Genomic DNA, 19,374 nt, shown 5'->3' with positions numbered 1-19,374 from the left:
TGACGGTGCTGGGAACAGTGAGTGTTGACTCTTTTGGTAGTAATTATTATATATATATATATATATATATATATATATATATATATATATATATATATATATATATATATATATATATATATATATATATATATATATGCAAAACAACCACTGTGAAAGAATAGAGAAATTCCAAGCGCTTTCGTGGCTACTCACATTATTCACATATTCTGAAATCACCTGTTTATTACTGTGATCTCATTGCATATATATATATATATATATATATATATATATATATATATATATATATATATATATATATATATATATATATATATATATATATATATTCATCGTTTCCCCATAATGTCGTTCCCATCTGGCTCTGCTGGGGGTTACACTGGAATAAGGCCACAGCATTTAAAGGAAATGGTTAATCCAGTTATTGGGGAAATTGCAGAGACACTGCTTTCAGAGATCACAAGGTTCGTCAACAATTCCTTGGCTGGTCTGATTCCTGATGAAATTAGACCTTTCTTTTTTGGTGCAACACTTTGTGCACTTAAAAAGAAGGATGGAGGAATTCGGCCAATTGCAGTAGGCAACACCTTACGCCGCCTCGTATCCAAAGCTGCTGTCCGAAGTATTCGTGCACAGGCAGCCATGATGCTTCAACCAAACCAGCTTGGCTTTGGGGTCTCTCAAGGAAGTGAAGCAGCGGTTCATGCAACAAGGGCATATATCAACAACCTGCCTGAGGACAATGCAGTGGTAAAATTAGATTTCAAGAATGCGTTCAATCTCCTGAAAAGAGACGTGGTATTAGCAGCAGTACAAGAACATTTCCCTGGTCTCTTCCCTTTTGTTTCAGCTGGGTATAGCAAGGAATCAATGCTTCTCTTTGGAGAGCATGAAATCACATCATCGGAGGGTGTCCAACAAGGAGATCCTCTTGCACCATTTCTCTTCTGTATTGCAGTTAGGGAAATCACAGTCAGACTGACCAGCGAGCTAAACATCTGGTTCCTAGATGATGGCACACTAGCAGGTACAAAGGAGTCCCTCCTACATGACCTTACACAGGTAATGACACGGGGACAGGAAATGGGTCTCATCCTGAATCCATCCAAATGTGAAATCATCTCAGTCAGTCAACAAGTGATAAATGCAGTGAGATCAAAACTACCAGGAGCAGCAGTCATTGCCCCCACAAATAGTGTCTTGCTAGGAGCACCTCTGGGAAGCAATGCCATTGACACAATTCTCAGGAAGAAATTGGAAGAGTTAAGGAGAATGGAACAACGAATAGGCAATCTGGACACCCACGATGCCTTGTACCTTCTCACAAAGTGCTTGAGTCTGCCCAGGTTGACATATTTCCTAAGATGTGCACCTTCATATGATAACCCTATACTGCACGAATATGACAGTATTCTGAGGCAGATTTTTACGAAAGTACTTAACCTTACTCTAGAAGACGGGCAGTGGAACCAAGCTACACTTCCAGTCAGACTAGGAGGCATTGGTGTCCGCAAGTCATCACAGATTGCGTTACCTGCTTTTCTGTCCTCGTGTATTGCATCCAGAGAGCTTGTAGCAGCGATTCTCCCTGAACATCTTAGGGACAAGATTGGAGCCCAGGACCAAAAATTCCTTGACGGAGCAATGATCTGGGATAATCTAACGGGCTCAGAAACCAGACCTGCTCCCCCCAACAACTACAAACAATCGCACTGGGATGGTCCAATAGTGGAAAATATAGCCTCAACGATGCTTCAGAGTGTGTCAGGGAAGGATAGAGCCCGCCTGCTGGCAGTGAGAGCCCCTCATGCTGGGGACTTTCTGTTGGCTGTTCCCAACTCCAGCCTTGGCACACGCCTCGACCCACAGACCATCCGCATCGGTGTTGCCCTTCGACTTGCCGCCCCTATTCTCGCCGAACACAGGTGTATTTGTGGCAGTGAAGCAGCAGACCGATTCGGGTACCATGGTCTTGTGTGCCGTAAATCCGAGGGAAAGATTGCAAGACATGAGGAGGTTAATAACATTATCAAGAGGAGCCTCACAACAGCTGGATGCCCAGCAGTAAGGGAGCCACCCCAACTATGCAGATCTGATGGCAGCCAGAAGCGTCCAGATGGTATCACCCTTCAAGCCTGGACAGATGGGAAGCAGGTGGTGTGGGACTATACATGTGCATCTACCTTGGCTGATACCTATCTCCAATACACCAGGGAGGAAGGAGGGGCAGCTGCCAGCTTTAGGGAGTCCCAAAAGTCTAGAAAATATGGAGAACTTGCCCATCATTATATGTTTGTTCCCATAGGCTCAGAGACCCTTGGCTCATGGGGAAAGAGTGCATCTAATTTCCTTAAGGAGCTGGGAAAAAGACTCATCAGGGTAACTAGGGATCCCAGGGCAGCTAGTTTTCTGTTCCAGCGGCTCAGTGCGGCTGTTCAAAGGGGTAATGCATGCTGCATTTTGGGCACGCGCCCCAGCTCTGAGGAGCTGGATGAGATTTTCGCCTTATAATCGGTGATACACACGTAACAACATGTACCGTATATGCCACCTTTATATCAACAATGTATCTCTTAAATCTTCTGTGCCATATTATGTAATAAAATATTCCTATTGGTAAAAAAAAAATAGTTTAAAAGATGGGGTGGTAGGGGAAGTGGAATATTCAAATGGCTTCAGGAAGAAATCCAAATATTCTTCCTTGAAGCCTTTTTATCCACTTCTCCGAGGCTATGGGTCCCACAATTTACACCAGAGGTGGACTAAAAAAAATACAAAAAATATATATATATATATATATATATATATATATATATATATATATATATATATATATATATATAGGGGGAAACGCTGAACCCAAAGGGATCACACAGCGCCTGAGGAATGGGAAGTAACGAGATTTGATCCGATGAAGATGAGGGTAGATCTAATTACTTGTATTAAGAGTCCTTCACCAGCATCGTAGTAATGATTGCACAGGGGGCGTAGAATGATAGACTTAGGTCTTTCGTGTTGCAATCAACACGTCATCAGGAGCTTACAAAGTTGCAGAAAAGAGGAGGACATGCAAGCAAATACGATCCCAAAGGACGTCTTCACTGGAATGCCACTCCAGTGAAGACGTGTTATATGGGTCTACTAGAGACCCATATAGTAATGCCTCCATGTCACTCTTAGTGTCCTTAAGGTTAACCACAATATTTACTACAGAATGATCAGCCAGTCTACCTGCCTCTTGTGTATTTGTTGATATCTTCCTTGACGGTCATTCAGGTTGCTAGAGCTCCTAACATGCAGTTAGTCACTGCATTAACAGACTGATCAGGCTGACATAAGGGAAAGCTTGATCTGGAACAGAACCAGGGGAACGATGACTGCAGAAACCATCAATAGGGAGGCGGTTGTATTGTTGTGGTAATAGTAATGACATGTCTACCTACCTATTACCTGTTAATGGTTTATGGGGTCAACCAGATCAGGGCTCCTGGCTGCCTACCTGATCAGTCTGGCTATTAGTGATAGCAACACGTAGTATGCTCTGTTTTCAGTTATCATCTTAGTGCTGACTAACATTACAAAACATTATACAATTTTGCGATATCAGCGAATTTTGTGTAGTATAAAACGGAGTGAAAAAATGTCAGCAACATAAAATGAAGAAAACAAAAACAGCAGGCACTAAACTACAGCCAAGAGTCACGCAAAAAATGTTTTTATAATTTACAGAGAAAATTTCTGTATAGAATAAAACTATCTGGCGTTAGATTGGTGTTTCATGTTCTACACAACCTGTCACTTCCACCCCCCTGACTCCCTCCACCCCGACCCCTACCAACCTGACCCCGTCCATCCAGATCCCCCTCCCTCCTGACTCCCACCCCCTGACTCTCCCTCACCTAACTCCCTCCATCCTGACTCTCAGCCCCCTGACTCCGTCCATCTTGACTACCCGCAACCTGACTCCCTCCACCCTGACTCCTAGCACCCTGACTCCCTGCACCCTGATTATCCCTCCAGGATTTTCCAGGTATAAATTATGATATACCTTTCTCACCTACGTATTCATTAGAACGTAGAACAGGAAGCTGCATCATTATTTACAATTTAAAAACTCTGGAGGGACTGGTTCCAAAGTTAACACTGAAATCCTTTCACATGACAGTAAATGACTGTGCAGAGTACCTCCAATTAAAAGCAGGGACTCGATGAGCGTCAGAGGTCCCCAACTCTTCAACGCCTTCCCTCCGTAAATTAGTGCTCCTCCTTTCAACGTTTAAAGTTTCGCTCTCCAGAAGATCTGTCGAGCCGTTACCAAAAGGGTAGCAGGGGAGAATGGGTGCCTAGAGATGGAGAGTTGTGAAGGAATACGAGGGTAGTAGGATAGAGTAGGAGCTTTCACAGCTCTCCAGCCCTTTCGATCCTTCATAGTATATAAGCTCCTCTGTGCATATGCTGTATTCTTAATAAAACTGATGGACTAATCACATCGACTCCAGGCTGAGGGACTGATTACATAACAGGGAAAATATCCAACCTCTACTTACAAAATACAGCATCATCAAGAAGAAAGTGAGTCACTACCTTCGAAGTGTGCCAGATCAGAGTTGTCGATGCGTGGACCAATCTTCCAAGTAGGGTAATAGAAGTTAAAACCTTGGTTAACTTCAAAAGGAAACTGGGTAAATTGGTTTGATTAGATTAGTACCTGAGGTCTTGAAAATGGTATGGAGATACCGACAAGATGTGGGAAAAAGACACTTATGTACGTAAGTGTCCTTTACCACACCTGAGGTATTGAACCAAATGCTTGGATAGCTCTGAGAAAAGGATGGAGAAGTGGGTGGGTGAGAATAATTGCTTCTGAGAAGGACCTGCCATGTATGGGCCAGTAGGCCTTCCGTGTTCCTCTATTATGTAATGCATATGTGGACAGGCGGGACCAACAGAAACAGTCTGGTTGAACATGCAATCAACAGGGACACCTGGCACTACACCAGGCCGTGAGAGAAAGCTCTTGAAACAGGCCACAGGTAAAACTTAACATCGAACGTGGGGTCTTAATGAATTGCTCCTTCCCCCACCCCTCCCCTACCCCAAATCGCTATGCTAATTTGTTTTGCTTCTCGGGAGAAGCTGAACAGCTGTCAGACGGCCCTAACGAGGTATTCATACTGTTTAACGATCCCACTGCAGAATTAGGCGTACTCTGTCAATCTGGCGCATTTTAAGGGGATATACCTAACACTGCTGATGCAGCCTTCATCCATAATTTAACGCCATCGTCATCCTCAGCACGGCTAAAATATTTATTATCTTAGCTGATTAATTTAATGTCCTAGCTGGCAAACGTTCAAGAGTTTTCAACCTCCTCTGTTCTTGGTCGAAGTGGTATGGTTGTACCAAGAAGCTGTAGGTAGAAGATTGAGACACTTATGCAACATATGGAAATCTTTATTGAAGAAACGTGTCGCCACACAGTGGCTTTATCAGTCCAATATAAATCAGAAGGGTGTAAGGAGAGGAGGAGTTTGAGGTAGTCAGTCTCTCAGCCTGGAGTCGATGTGTTCAATCCATCAGTCTTGTAGAAAGTACAGCATTGGGCCGTAGAAGTGGCTTATATGAGGAAGCGGGAGTCATAGTGGTACCATTTATCACAAGCTGTAGGTAAAGGACACGTTTACACTGATCAACACATTAATTGAGGAAAAGTTTCGCCACAGGCGACTTTCTTCAGTCCTAATGCAGAACCTTCTAAGAAAAGCGTATGTATAGTGGCAGGAGTGACTTGACAAGCTGTGAGAGAGTAGTAAAGAGGTGGTGGTAGTTGTAGAGATGGTAGTAGCTGTAGAGGTGGTGGTAGTTGTAGAGGCGGTGGTAATTGTAGAGATGGTAGTAGCTGTAGAGGTGGTGGTAGTTGTAGAGATGGTAGTAGCTGTAGAGGTGGTGGTAGTTGTAGAGATGGTAGTAGCTGTAGAGGTGGTGGTAGTTGTAGAGATGGTAGTAGCTGTAGAGGTGGTGGTAGTTGTAGAGATGGTAGTAGCTGTAGAGATGGTAGTAGCTGTAGAGGTGGTGGTAGTTGCAGTGGTGGTGGTGGTGGTGGTAGTGGTAGTAGTAGTAGTAGTAGTAGTAGTAGTAGTATAGCTGTGGTGAGATGGTAAAGGGTTTGACAAGGACTTGTCAGCAGTGATGAATGGTTTTGAAAACCGACAAGTTGAAGAATTGAGACACTTATGCAACACATGGGAATCTTTATTGAAGAAACGTTTCGCCACACAGTGGCTTCATCAGTCCAATACAAAGTAGAAGTGGGTAAGGAGAGTAGAAGTTTGAGGTAATCAGTCCCTCAACCTGGGACTGATTACCTCAAACTTCTACTCTCCTTACCCACTTCTACTTTGTATTGGACTGATGAAGCCACTGTGTGGCGAAACGTTTCTTCAATAAAGATTCCCATGTGTTGCATAAGTGTCTCAATTCTTCGACTTGTCAGCAGTGGAGTAATACGTTAAAGTTGGACAAATATAAATACAAGTAAATGGGCAGACCTCGTGCAGTGGAACCATCCAGTGGCGGTGATAATGTCTTGTAGCAATCGTTTGACCAATGTTCTGGATATTCTATAGCTGTCTGATTTCTCTTGTATAAGGTGCTGGTTGCTGCTACCACTGCTGCTGCTTCCAGGAACCTGCGTCTGCGCAAATCTTTTTCGGGAATTATTAGTTTAGCAACACTGAACTTCAAGATGTGTTCCCCTCCTGCTGTGTGTTGCAAGCAGCGCTGTTTTGATAATCCCTTCTGCAGGCGTTTTGGTGTTCTCGAACTCAGGCTTCGACAACATTAACACTGGCAGCAGATGGCACCACTGCGCCATGGAACACTGCAGGAGGTCTACCCGCCAACTCATTTCACATTTATTCAACCTTTTGTGATTACCCAAAACATTAACTTTAGATTATCATTCAATTATTGACAGGTCATTCCCAAACTCTACCAATCTCGCCAGTTGTAATACTACTGTTACGACCCTCTCACAGCTTGCCGCCTCATTCCCCCCACTATAAATACTCGTTTCTTAGTTAGTCTCTGTATAAGGAGTGAAAAGTTGTAAAAGCTACTTATGGCGTTAAACATTTCCTTAATAAAGGACTGAAAAAGATGTTTATGGTAAAATGTTTCCTTAACATTTTGATCAGTGCAAACGAGTCCTTTAAATACATCTTCTCTCCTTATTTAGCCGTGTCAAAGGCTTTTCAACATTTCTTCAAATACCTCATAGCTGGCAAATTTAACGTACTAGCTGATAAATCTAACGTCACAACCGATAGGCTTAGCCTGGGATCGAGCAGCGGGGGCGGTCACCCCTGAAGTCGACTCAGGATAGGTAGACTCCAGGTTGGGTAACAGTGTGTGTGGGCTAGAACACTCGGCCTCTGGTGAGCACTTACTTCAAGAGATTTACCTACATTCAAACCCGAAGGGTCATCGCAAGCCCGGTCCCTCCCAGCCCAGTCCCAGATGTGTATCTCGAAAACAGCATGATACTTCCTGCTCTTATCTAAACTCTCTTTACTTCCTTTCCCCTCGTCCCTTATTCTACTATTTTTCCATGTACATCTTTTACATTTACCCCTCTTTCCTTCCCCCATCCACTTATTCTTTCCCCTCTTTATACCTTTTACACTCACCTCTCGTCCCCTCACCCACTGGCTTATTTTTCCCCTCTTCTTCCCTCTCTTCCCCCAGTTGACGTCATTAGCCATCTGGCAAAACGTAATGCTAATAACGAAGCCACAATTCATCTGGCTCTAGTCAACTTTGCAGATTAAGTGAAGAAAAACACCGCGGAGAACCACCTCGCTGATTCTGAGTGTAAACTCGCTAAACGCATGTTGGTTCACCTACTCCTGAGTCTGAGATATGAGAGGATGAGGGACGTGAGGAATAGGTTACCTGAAGGTTATGTACCTAAAGACCATTTCAGGGATCACCTCCCCCAAAGGTTCAGACCAAGATCAGGCCTCCTTGTTGATGGCCTGATTAACCAGGCTAATGTAGTAGGTACAACAGCCCGGCTGACAAAAAACGTGACAAACTTATTAATCTCAGTCTCGAAGACAGCCAGGGGGTCTGTTGGTAACTCCCCTTATGTATGAAGGGAAGGTGTTGAAATTTTTGGGTTCCTTTACACTTATTGAATTACCTCTTATTGTACTCAATGCACTTTATTTTTAATTAGATTTTGAAGGTTCTCTGTACATTTTCCACTTTTGCGATTTCACCTCAATTAGAGGGGTGGTATGTACAGCAATATGCCAGTGTATAGAAAAGAAATCAAGAGTATACTCTTGATATACCTTTGAAGAGTTTCGAGAGCTTCTCTACTCTCTGAACCCGGCCATAGGTCAGGCTCGTCTGGTGCTTGCCTGGTCAACCAGGCTGTTGCTGCTGGAGGGGCACCCGCTGCCCCACATATCCATCACAGCCTGGTTGATCTGGTTGATCCTCTTGAAGGCTTCTACACTCGTTCCAGCAGTGTTTCTGATATCCTCTGGTATCATCGACGTAGCATATCTTTGTTACAATAACACTGTTGTGATCCTTGAATGAGTAACCTTCTGACATTATCATTTTTGAGTCCCTCACATCAATCCTGCTCTGCTAAGCAGTCTGAATTTGTTCTATACTCTCCCAGTGTTTATTTTCTCAAATTTTCATAGCTAAGTAACTAAAATTTGTATTTACTGAACATATTGTTTCCTGTGGCCCAGGTGCACCATTCCTACCCCAGATTCATTTTCTCATCCACATTTCGGGTACATCAATCCTAGCAGCTTGAATTTATATCAAGAAGTATAAGCAATAGGCCTTCAAAGATTATTCTACAGCTCTACACTTTGTCAGTAGGCCCAGACACCAGCTGTCTACTTCTGGTACATCATTAAACACACTCAACTGCTAAAAAACTTACATTTCAAAACGAATCATTATCGAACCATATAACTTTGTGAATGCAAAGTAAAAAGTTGTCAAAGCAAAACAATGGTGCGAGCGACAATGCATTGTGTTGGGAAAGAATACCTGATAGTAGCCATGACATAATACGTCCACAAGTGTCTGGCCGGTCTCTGGCACCATATCACACACCAGACCAAGAAATAACATGACAGTACAGTATTACCATTGGGGAAATAGACCTATTTAGACCTGTATGACTCATGTGTGTTTAGTATCTTTTTGTGAATATAATAATAATGGTAATATTGTGGAGATAAATGGTATAAAATACCGAAACGATAGAAAAATAGACATAAATGCAGTATAATGCAATCCTTTATTGACTACGTTTCGCCCACACAGTGAGCTTTATCAAGTCACAAACATGTATTAGGTAAGAGGACACAAGTGCAACTAATGTGACATTTTACTGTGGCAACGTTTCGTTCTCATGTAGCTTGTCAAGCTGCATTAGTTGTACCTGTCCTCTTACCTAACATATTGTCGGTAATTCTACCAACATTATCACAGATGTTTGTGACCTGATAAAGTCCACGGTGCGGGCGAAACGTAGTCAATAAAGGATCGTACTATACTGCATTTGTGTCTTTTTTCATCGCGTCGGTATTTTATAACATTTATCTCCAGAGTATTACTATTATATTCCCAAAGAGATGTTCAACGCGTATGGGTCGTACAGGTCTATACAGGAAGATAAAGGAGGCCAGGGGAATGGAAGGGGGAGAAATAGTAGTGAATGGAGAACAGGGAAACACACGGAGAAGGAGATGAAAAGGACTAAGCAGGAGAGGGGAGTAAGAGAGAAACAGGAGAGATTATCATTAAAAAATATACTCTGAAAAAAAAAAATAGCAAAGTAATCTTCCGAACATGAGAATCTAGTTATGTTTCAGAAAGTTACTTGAAATGCAAGGTGGTAACACTACCTGTGATCGGTTTCGAGAGGTCATCTGCTCTCCGGGTCAGATTTCAGCGTTGACTGCCTAGCTAACAAGACTGTTGCTGCCATCTGCCTGCAGAAACTACCTGGTGTGCTCCGTAGCTACCTGGAGTGCTTCGTACCTGCCTGGTATGCTCCGTAACTACCTGGTGTGCTCCGTAACTACCTGGTGTGCTCCGTAACTACCAAGTGTGCTCCGTAACTACCAAGTGTGTTCCGTAACTACCTGGTGTGCTCCGTAGCTATCAGGTGTGCTCCGTAATTACCTGGTGTGCTCCGTAACTACCAGGTGTGCTCCGTAACTATCGCATGTCCTCTTCGATGGGTGGGATCCTCCTCATTCCTTTCCTCCCGTTCATTTTCCCTTTGCCTTTGCTATACCTTTGACAGACTTTCGAGAGTTTCTCGCACTCCCGCAGCCCGGCCCTTGCCCAAGTTTTCCGCCACATCTCGCTCTTACATACCTCTATCGTTTTTTATTTCTGCTACACTATCATCTCTTCCCCCCACCTTCTCATTCTTCTTTCCTAATCTTCCTCAGTTTACTGTTCAAATTCTATCGCCGCTTCTGCCTTTTGTTCCTCCTTTTCCACCTCTTCCTCCTCATTTTCCACTCCTTCCTCCTCTATTTCTAAATCCTTTTTCCTTTCCTCCTCCTTTTCCACCTATTCATGCTTATTCCTTCCCTCTTTTCCGTATAATCCAGTTTCTTCACGTTCTCTTTCTCACCTTCAGCCCCTTCCTCATCCTTTTCCACCCTTTTTCTTTACTCATTCCCTTCTCATTTTCCGCCTCTTCCTGTTCCTTATTCTTTTCCTCCATCTCCTGTTCCTCCTCCGCACCACCTTCAGCCCAATTTTCCTCACTGTTGTGTCTTGCCATTCTTTCACCATATTCGTTCTTTAACTTTTGCATTTCTCACCCTTTATCGTCCCACTCTTTACATCCCGTCCCTTCGTATCATCGCTGGCCTCCCTTTATCGCCCTCTTCTTACTCCCCAAATCTTTTACCTCTCTTTTTTTTCACTCAGCTCTTGCCTACCATCTTCTTCCCTACCTTTGCCTCCTCTTCTCTCCTGCTTCTCATGTATTTCTCTACTATACACTTACGTACTGCAAGCATTAATAACCAAAGGACGGTTGCAGGAAAAGTTTTATTGGGGCAACGTTTCGCTCTGTGTAAAGCTTTATGAAACTTGATCATGTTCTGCATAGAGCGAAACGTCCCAACGAAATCTTTGTATACCTGTGTCCTTCTTTATCTTCTGCTTCTCATCCCTTTTTCCTTATTTTTTTCACGCAGGGTTCTACAAGGTTAGGTTAAGGTTCCTAACTTTATTTACAAGCTAAGAGCTGTCACCTACATCAGCTCATTTGAAAGCCTTTTTACTGTTATGAGACATACAGATGACAGGATGAAGTTGGAGCCATCTGTGAGCCAGTGATTTCATTTGGTCAACTGTCCATTTCGTTGACGTCATTATCCTGTATGAACATAAAATTTGCTCTCTCTCACTCTCTCTTTTTCTCTCCTGCCTTCTGCCACACCGTCTTGGTGATGCCAGTGTCAGAGATGAGGTACTTCTTCAAGAGGTTCCACATTGGAAGCTTCTCTCGCCAGAAAACACAACTGTTTTTTCTCCTTGCTGCTGCTGCTCCTTCCTCGTTCTCCACGGCTTGTGTTGGTGCTCTTGGGTTGTGGTGGTAGTGCTGCTGTTGTGGTGCTAGTGCTGATGACAGTGTAGAGGTAGTGCTGCTGCTACTGGTAAGTAGCGTGCAGTGTAGTGGTGCTGGTGGTAAGTAGCGTGCAGTGTAGTGGTGCTGGTGGTAAGTAGCGTGCAGTGTAGTGGTGCTGGTGGTAAGAAGCGTGCAGTGTAGTGGTGCTGGTGGTAAGTAGCGTGCAGTGAAGTTGTGCTGGTGGTAAGTAACGTGTAGTGGTAGTGATGATACGGGTAAGTAGTGGTAGTGCTGCAGCTAAGTAGCGTGTAGTGGTGATACGGATAAGTAGTGGTAGTGCTGCTGCTGGTATTGCTTGCTGGTTCTATTCATATGGCAGCTGCACTAAATCTGTAGGGCAACAAAACGCCTTTTGCTGCTACTCCGTCCTTCCACAACCGCTGCTCCTTTCCCGGTTTTTCCAGCGCTCCTTTCCATTACTGTTACCCCCCCCCCCTTCTGTTGTTCTTCTCAACTCGTCATAGGTAGTAGGTTGGTAAGATACTACTAGGGGCCCCTTTCTTATGAAAGTGGAAGGGAAGCCTAATAAACGTTTTGCACTCTGGCATGATTGGTGGTATCCTGTCTGAAGGTTACTTGTGCTAGTCATACGCTGTCGAAGGTAGGCACGTATATATCCCAGATCATGGTAAGACACATGGGCAACATTTAGGCATCTTTATTCCGAAACGTTTCGCTTTCACAGTAGGCTTCATCAGTCAAGTACAGAAAGTAGGTAGGAGCAGTAGAGATGTGAAGATGACGTAATCAGTCCATCACCCTTGAAGATGTAGATGTGAGGTTGTCAGTCCCTCAGCCTGGAGAAGCATTGTGTTTTACAGTCTGCTCACCTAGCAGTACAAAATAGGTGGCGAAGCTAAACCAGATAAGCCAGGCTGTGATGAATATGCGGGGCAGCGGGCCTCCGGGAGCAACAGCCTGGTTGACCAGGCAAACACCAGATGAGCCTGGTCCATGACCAGGCTCCGAGAGTAGTGAAACTCTCGAAACTTTTCAAAGGTATATAAGCGGCGTGAGACTGGCCAGGAAGCCAGACAAGCAACCCCACTCACACAACCCAGTTCCTTGATGTGCCACTCCGCCAGTACTACAGATGGTAGTGGTACTGGTGATCCACCCTTGGTGGCGCCTTGCGTCACTTTGCCAGTAGCAGAGATAGTAGTGGTGTTGGTGATCCACCCCTGGTGGTGCCTTGCAGTACTCTGCCAGTACCACAGATGGTAGTGGTGATCCACCCCTGGTGGTGCCTTGCATCACTGCCAGTACCACAGATGGTAGTGGTGCTGGTGATTCACCCCTGGTGGTGCCTTGCAGTACTCTGCCAGTACCACAGATGGTAGTGGTGCTGGTGATCCACCCCTAGTGGCGCCTTGCATCACTCTGCCAGTACCACAGATGGTAGTGGTGATCCACCCCTGGTGGTGCCTTGCATCACTGCCAGTACCACAGATGGTAGTGGTGCTGGTGATCCACCCCTGGTGGCGCCTTGCATCACTCTGCCAGTACCACAGATGGTAGTGGTGCTGGTGATCCACCCCTGGTGGTGTCTTGCATCACTGCCAGTACCACAGATGGTAGTGGTGCTGGTGATCCACCCCTGGTGGCGCCTTGCATCACTCTGCCAGTACCACAGATGGTAGTGGTGCTAGTGGCCTGTAATTCTGTTGAAGGTCACCTGGTGGTTGCCCGAAGACGATTCTGGGAGGCATCGCCTCTGTGATTCGGTCCTGGAACCAGGCTGTTGGCGCTAGCCAAACTCAGTCCAATAGTAGTAGTAGTAATACTACTAGTAGTAGTAGTAGTTGTGGAAGTAGTAATATTAGCAGCAGCTATGTGATGGCGGGGTTCATTGTTTTGAGGAGGATTCTTGCTAAGTAAATCTTCAAAGATATACTTCAAATATGACGAAGCTGCATAGTTGTAGTCACCTTTGCTGTAGAAACTTCACCTATGACCCCCCCACCTCCTCCTGGACCTTTGCAGACATTTACCGCGTTTTGGCCTCCCGGGGGTCCTGTCGTATCTGTTCTTGAAACTGGACTCTCACTTCTCCTTCATTACTTAACAATTACTTCTCTGCATATTACTCATCTCTCCAACTGTTTTTAATTCACTTGCATTCCTTTCACAACAGGTAGGATACATGTTCAAGATGGCGTTTAAGGTCAGATTCTTCAAGATGCTGCTAAAGAAAGTCAGATTCCTCTGGCGACACAGATTAGAAAATTAAGCTAGACGTACACTGGCAACTTTAATGAATGAATGAATGGAATGAATGAAAGTTTTGGACTCGTGCGACTGTATGCGCCAAAGATAGAAATATAATTAAAGACCTTGTTCCAATTTCCACAGATAAACTAAACCCTAGTTGGATCATGAAATGTTCTGGAGCTGGCAAATGTTTGTTTCTTTGGTCCCTCTATGCAGTCCTGCTGAAGCATATAGCACTTCTCTTTGCCTATGTCTTTTTTAGGTCGAGTTACAGCTCCTGAGCCCGCCCCTTAACAAGCTCCACTGACTTCTATATGGATTCCAGGGTCTGATCATTTTAAAAGTATCGGATTCTATCGGCATTTTGTCACGGACATCAGTGCCGTATATATATATATATATATATATATATATATATATATATATATATATATATATATATATATATATATATATATATATATATATATATATATATCGTGCCGAATAGGTAAAACTGGTCAATTAGCAATAACTCATTTAAAATTAAGTCCTTTCTAAAATTTTCTCTTATAAGTTTAAAGAAATATTTTTTTCATTTATGTTAATATAAAAATTAATGATTTTGTACCAAAAAACCTTAGGAAACTTACCTAACCTTATTATAACAAGCGCAATTTAATATAGCCTAATCCCACTCAATATGTTTTATATAAGTTTATAATAACTTAATAAACAAACACAAAGAAATATATATTTTTCGTTAGGTTCAGAATGATTTCTGAGAAATTATTGCATACACAAATTTTCGCTTGCCTTATTCGGCAAGTGCGTTGCTATTTACACACACACAGTTCCTCAAGTTAGTTCCTAGTCAAATGAGTTTAGTGTGTACACTGGACTGTGTGCGGCTCGCACCAAGTACCTGGATCATCTAGCCATTCACTAGGAGGTCTGGTCTCGGACGGGCCGCGGGGGGCGTTGACCCCCGAAACACTCTCCAGGTAACCTCCAGGAATAACTGATAAATTACATATACGTTAGAGCAACGTCATGGAGCAGGGTAGGTAGGTAGGTTTGATTTTAGCCCAACTAGAGGCTAGGCTTCCTCGCTGATTCCCTGACCAACCAGGCTGTTCCTGTTAGCAGCTCTCAGGTCCCCGTCCATCACAGAGTGAAGTCGCTTTAGAAGCGGTACTTGGGAGCAACACGCTCGTTATGTACTGTCTGAGAACCGGAGGGAGGGGAAAGGGGTTAGGGGGGAAGGGGTTAGGGGGGAAGGGGTTAGGGGGGAAGGGGTTAGGGGGAGGGGAAAGGGGTAAGGGGAAATATTTCTTTCTCCATGGGAAAACTTCAGTAAACACATCCAGTATTTTACGTGGCGTTAATGAGCATTTATCCCGCGTAATGAAGATCCTGACCTTTTTTTTTTTTTTGGCATCTACTTACTTTCATTTGAGAATTTATTTTTTGCTAGTTCAACTCGAGCTTTTTTTTTAATTATTTAGGCATAGCAATTACTTTGTCGTTAATGGCGCAGGCGTTATAATAGAGTTTTTCGAATGCACTGGCGTTCTATCTTGAGTTATTTAATGACTCTGACGATACAACTAGCTGGCTGGAGTTATATTGAATTGTTGTGGTGTAGCAGCAACCTGGAAATTTCTAGTAGAGCATCAGAGGTCCATATAAGATCTACCCAGATATTTCTTGGCAATTAACTGGCATTTAACCTTAACATAAGTTAAACACTATTATCTTGGGTTTTACAAAGAATCAGTAGCATATATGATGAGAGAAGCTGGAGCTGGCGTCACCCCGCGCTGCACCACTCACAAAAAACTTTCCCTCATTTCTTCAGTTGCTATTCTTGCAACATTGCATAGCTTCTGATGACGCACTGAGAAGTGTGAAAGTACTTGAGCTAAAGATTTCCACCCCCCGTGGTGTGTGTGTGTGTGTGTGTGTGTGTGTGTGTGTGTGTGTGTGTGTGTGTGTGTGTGTGTGTGTGTGTGTGTGTGTGTGTGTGTGCGCGCGCGCGCGTGCAATACACGTCACGGGGAATGGAAGTCTTCAGCTGAAGATTTCCATCCCCCGTGGCCTGTCTTGCATTGTTAAGATCGCTTCCTGGGTGATAATTAGGATGATGGAGGCAGGTGATGGATGGGTGAGCCCCAGAGACTTGAGTGTCGCCTCCACTCTAGTAAATCAAGAGGAAATTAAATCTGAATGCATCATACACAGTCCAGGAGAGACAGAAGTAAAAAATAAAATATTGAAACGAAAGGAACCAAATACTGTTTTTCTTACATTCAAAATCCAGGGCAAAAACAACATCCGATTAAAGACCCTTGATAAAAGATGTTACTTACAACATTGACAACACAGAAATTAGTAAAATACTGACTGTGTTCAGCGAGTCGTTAATCAGAGAAAATCTGTCTGTCGATTGCGTGGTCAAGTTGTCTCTTGCTGAAGAATTAGACATGTGAATAGGCATGAAGATTGGCTTCAGGCTCTTCAAGACTACGGTGTTCTTCACCAATTCCAAGGCTGAGGGACTGATTACCTCATCTTTTGTGTATAGTTCTACTGTCTTCCAATTTTGTCCTTGAATTTGAATTGATAAAGCCACTGAATGGCGAAATGTCTATAAAATGATACACAGATGTTGCACGTGTGTCTAATTCTTCATCTTGTCGGTATTGCATACCATACAAATACAACTTGGCTATTGCTGTTGGAGGACAGCTGGCCCACGTATCCACCACAGCTTGGTTGACCCAGCACTTGGAGGTAGTGATACGCTTTTCATTTCAACACTTATACACCTGTTTCTGTAACATTTGGTATATGCTGGAAGTATGGTGAATAGCGGGGGGCCCCTTATGTTGACATGTTCTCTCACTGTCCCGGTGGAGTCACTGCTTCTCGCTGGGTCTACTTTTACACTTCGTCTCATATCTCTCACTCAAATACATCTTTATGGTAATGTGTAGGTTTAGGACTAGGCTCTTGAATATCTTCCACGTATATATTATCATGTATAATTCCCTCCTCCATTGCAGAACGTACATATTCCAAAGTTATAGTAGTACTACTACTACTAGTAGTACTACTACTACTACTAGTAGTACTACTACTACTAGTAGTAAATCTAGTAATAATGGCAGCAGCAGCAGCAGCAGTAGTAGTAGTAATAGTAGCAGTTGCAGTGAACTAGATCAGACTAGTGCTTGACAGTGGACGCAGATCAACTTGGCTAACACAAAGCTGAGAGGCGTGGCCATGAGCTGACTTAACTCGGTAATTACACTCTCCATCTTCTCTCGAACACTAAAAAAATAGTTCGCAACACGCCATCACCACGTGCCGCCACTGACATAGCACCAGCTGTTGCCATAACGTTATACCATCTGCTGCCACAACGTTGTACTAGCTGCTGCCAGAACGTTGTACCATCTGCTGCCACAACATCGTAACACAGCCCTGCATTACAAGCACACGCGGGCCCTTCACTGTAGCAAGAAATAACGTTGAAACCAAGAATCAACAACTGACAAACAGGAAGAGAAACAAAGAAACCAATTCAGAGATGTGAGAAAAGTGCATGAAGAGAAAAAACAAACGTGATAAACACAGAAAACAGTAGCAGCAGATACAGTGCTGTGATGGCTGTTTTCCTATCAGTCGATGATCGTAACATAACCCTCGAAACCAGTCACAGGTGCTTCTCAGACGAAGACTGCGGTTGAGAATTTATTAAACAAATAAGGAGAGGCTAATGGAAGAGGATAATGAAGAGGGAGGAGGGGAAACGAGTACATAAATGTGAAAAGTATGATGCAGTGTCCAAGAAAGTGTGTGCCACGTAACTTATATACTGTAATAATGTTGGTAGAATTACCGACAATATATTAGGTAAAAGAACACCTTTGCAACTTAATGCGGCATTTACTGTGGCAACGTTTCGCTCTCCGGGAGCTTTGTCAAGCAGTTACGGCTTGACAAAGCTCCTAGAAAGCGAAACGTTTCCACAATAAAATGTCGCATTAGTTGTACACGTGTCCCTTTACCTAACAGGTCTAATATCAAAGGAAGAACTAGGGCTGGGGAGTGTGCGTCCCACACACCCCAGCATCAGTCCCACACACCCCAGCATCAGACCCACACACCCCAGCATCAGACCCACACACACCAGCATCAGTCCCACACACCCCAGCATCAGACCCACACACCCCAGCATCAGACCCACACACCCCAGCATCAGTCCCACACACCCCAGCATCAGACCCACACACCCCAGTATCAGTCCCACACACCCCAGCATCAGACCCACACACCCCAGCATCAGACCCACACACCCCAGCATCAGACCCACACACCCCAGCATCAGTCCCACACACACACCAGCATCAGTCCCCCACACACCAGCATCAGTCCCACATACCCCAGCATCAGACCCACACACCCCAGCATCAGACCCACACACCCCAGCATCAGTCCCACACACCCCAGCATCAGTCCCACACACCCCAGCATCAGTCCCACACACACCAGCATCAGTCCCACACACCCCAGCATCAGTCCCACACACCCCAGCATCAGACCCACACACCCCAGCATCAGTCCCACACACCCCAGCATCAGTCCCACACACCCCAGCATCAGTCCCACACACACCAGCATCAGTCCCACACACACCAGCATCAGTCCCACACACCCCAGCATCAGTCCCACACACCCCAGCATCAGACCCACACACCCCAGCATCAGACCCACACACCCCAGCATCAGTCCCACACACCCCAGCATCAGTCCCACACACACACCAGCATCAGACCCACACACACCAGCATCAGTCCCACACCCCAGCATCAGTCCCACACACACCAGCATCAGTCCCACACACACACCAGCATCAGACCCACACACCCCAGCATCAGTCCCACACACCCGAGCATCAGTCCCACACACACACCAGCATCAGACCCACACACCCCAGCATCAGTCCCACACACCCCAGCATCAGTCCCACACACACACCAGCATCAGACCCACACACCCCAGCATCAGACCCACACACCCCAGCATCAGTCCCACACACCCCAGCATCAGTCCCACACACACCCCAGCATCAGACCCACACACCCCAGCATCAGACCCACACACACAAGCATCAGTCCCACACACCCCAGCATCAGTCCCACACACCCCAGCATCAGTCCCACACACACACCAGCATCAGTCCCCCACACACCAGCATCAGTCCCACACACCCCAGCATCAGACCCACACACCCCAGCATCAGACCCACACACCCCAGCATCAGTCACACACACACCAGCATCAGTCCCACACACCCCAGCATCAGACCCACACACCCCAGCATCAGTCCCACACACACCAGCATCAATCCCACACACACCAGCATCAATCCCCCACACACACCAACATCAGTCCCACACACACCAGCATCAGTCCCA

The sequence above is a fragment of the Cherax quadricarinatus genome, chromosome 76, assembly GCF_038502225.1.
Source record: "Cherax quadricarinatus isolate ZL_2023a chromosome 76, ASM3850222v1, whole genome shotgun sequence".
Taxonomy (NCBI): Eukaryota; Metazoa; Arthropoda; class Malacostraca; order Decapoda; family Parastacidae; genus Cherax; species Cherax quadricarinatus.
Note: the sequence above shows the minus strand (reverse complement) of the source record.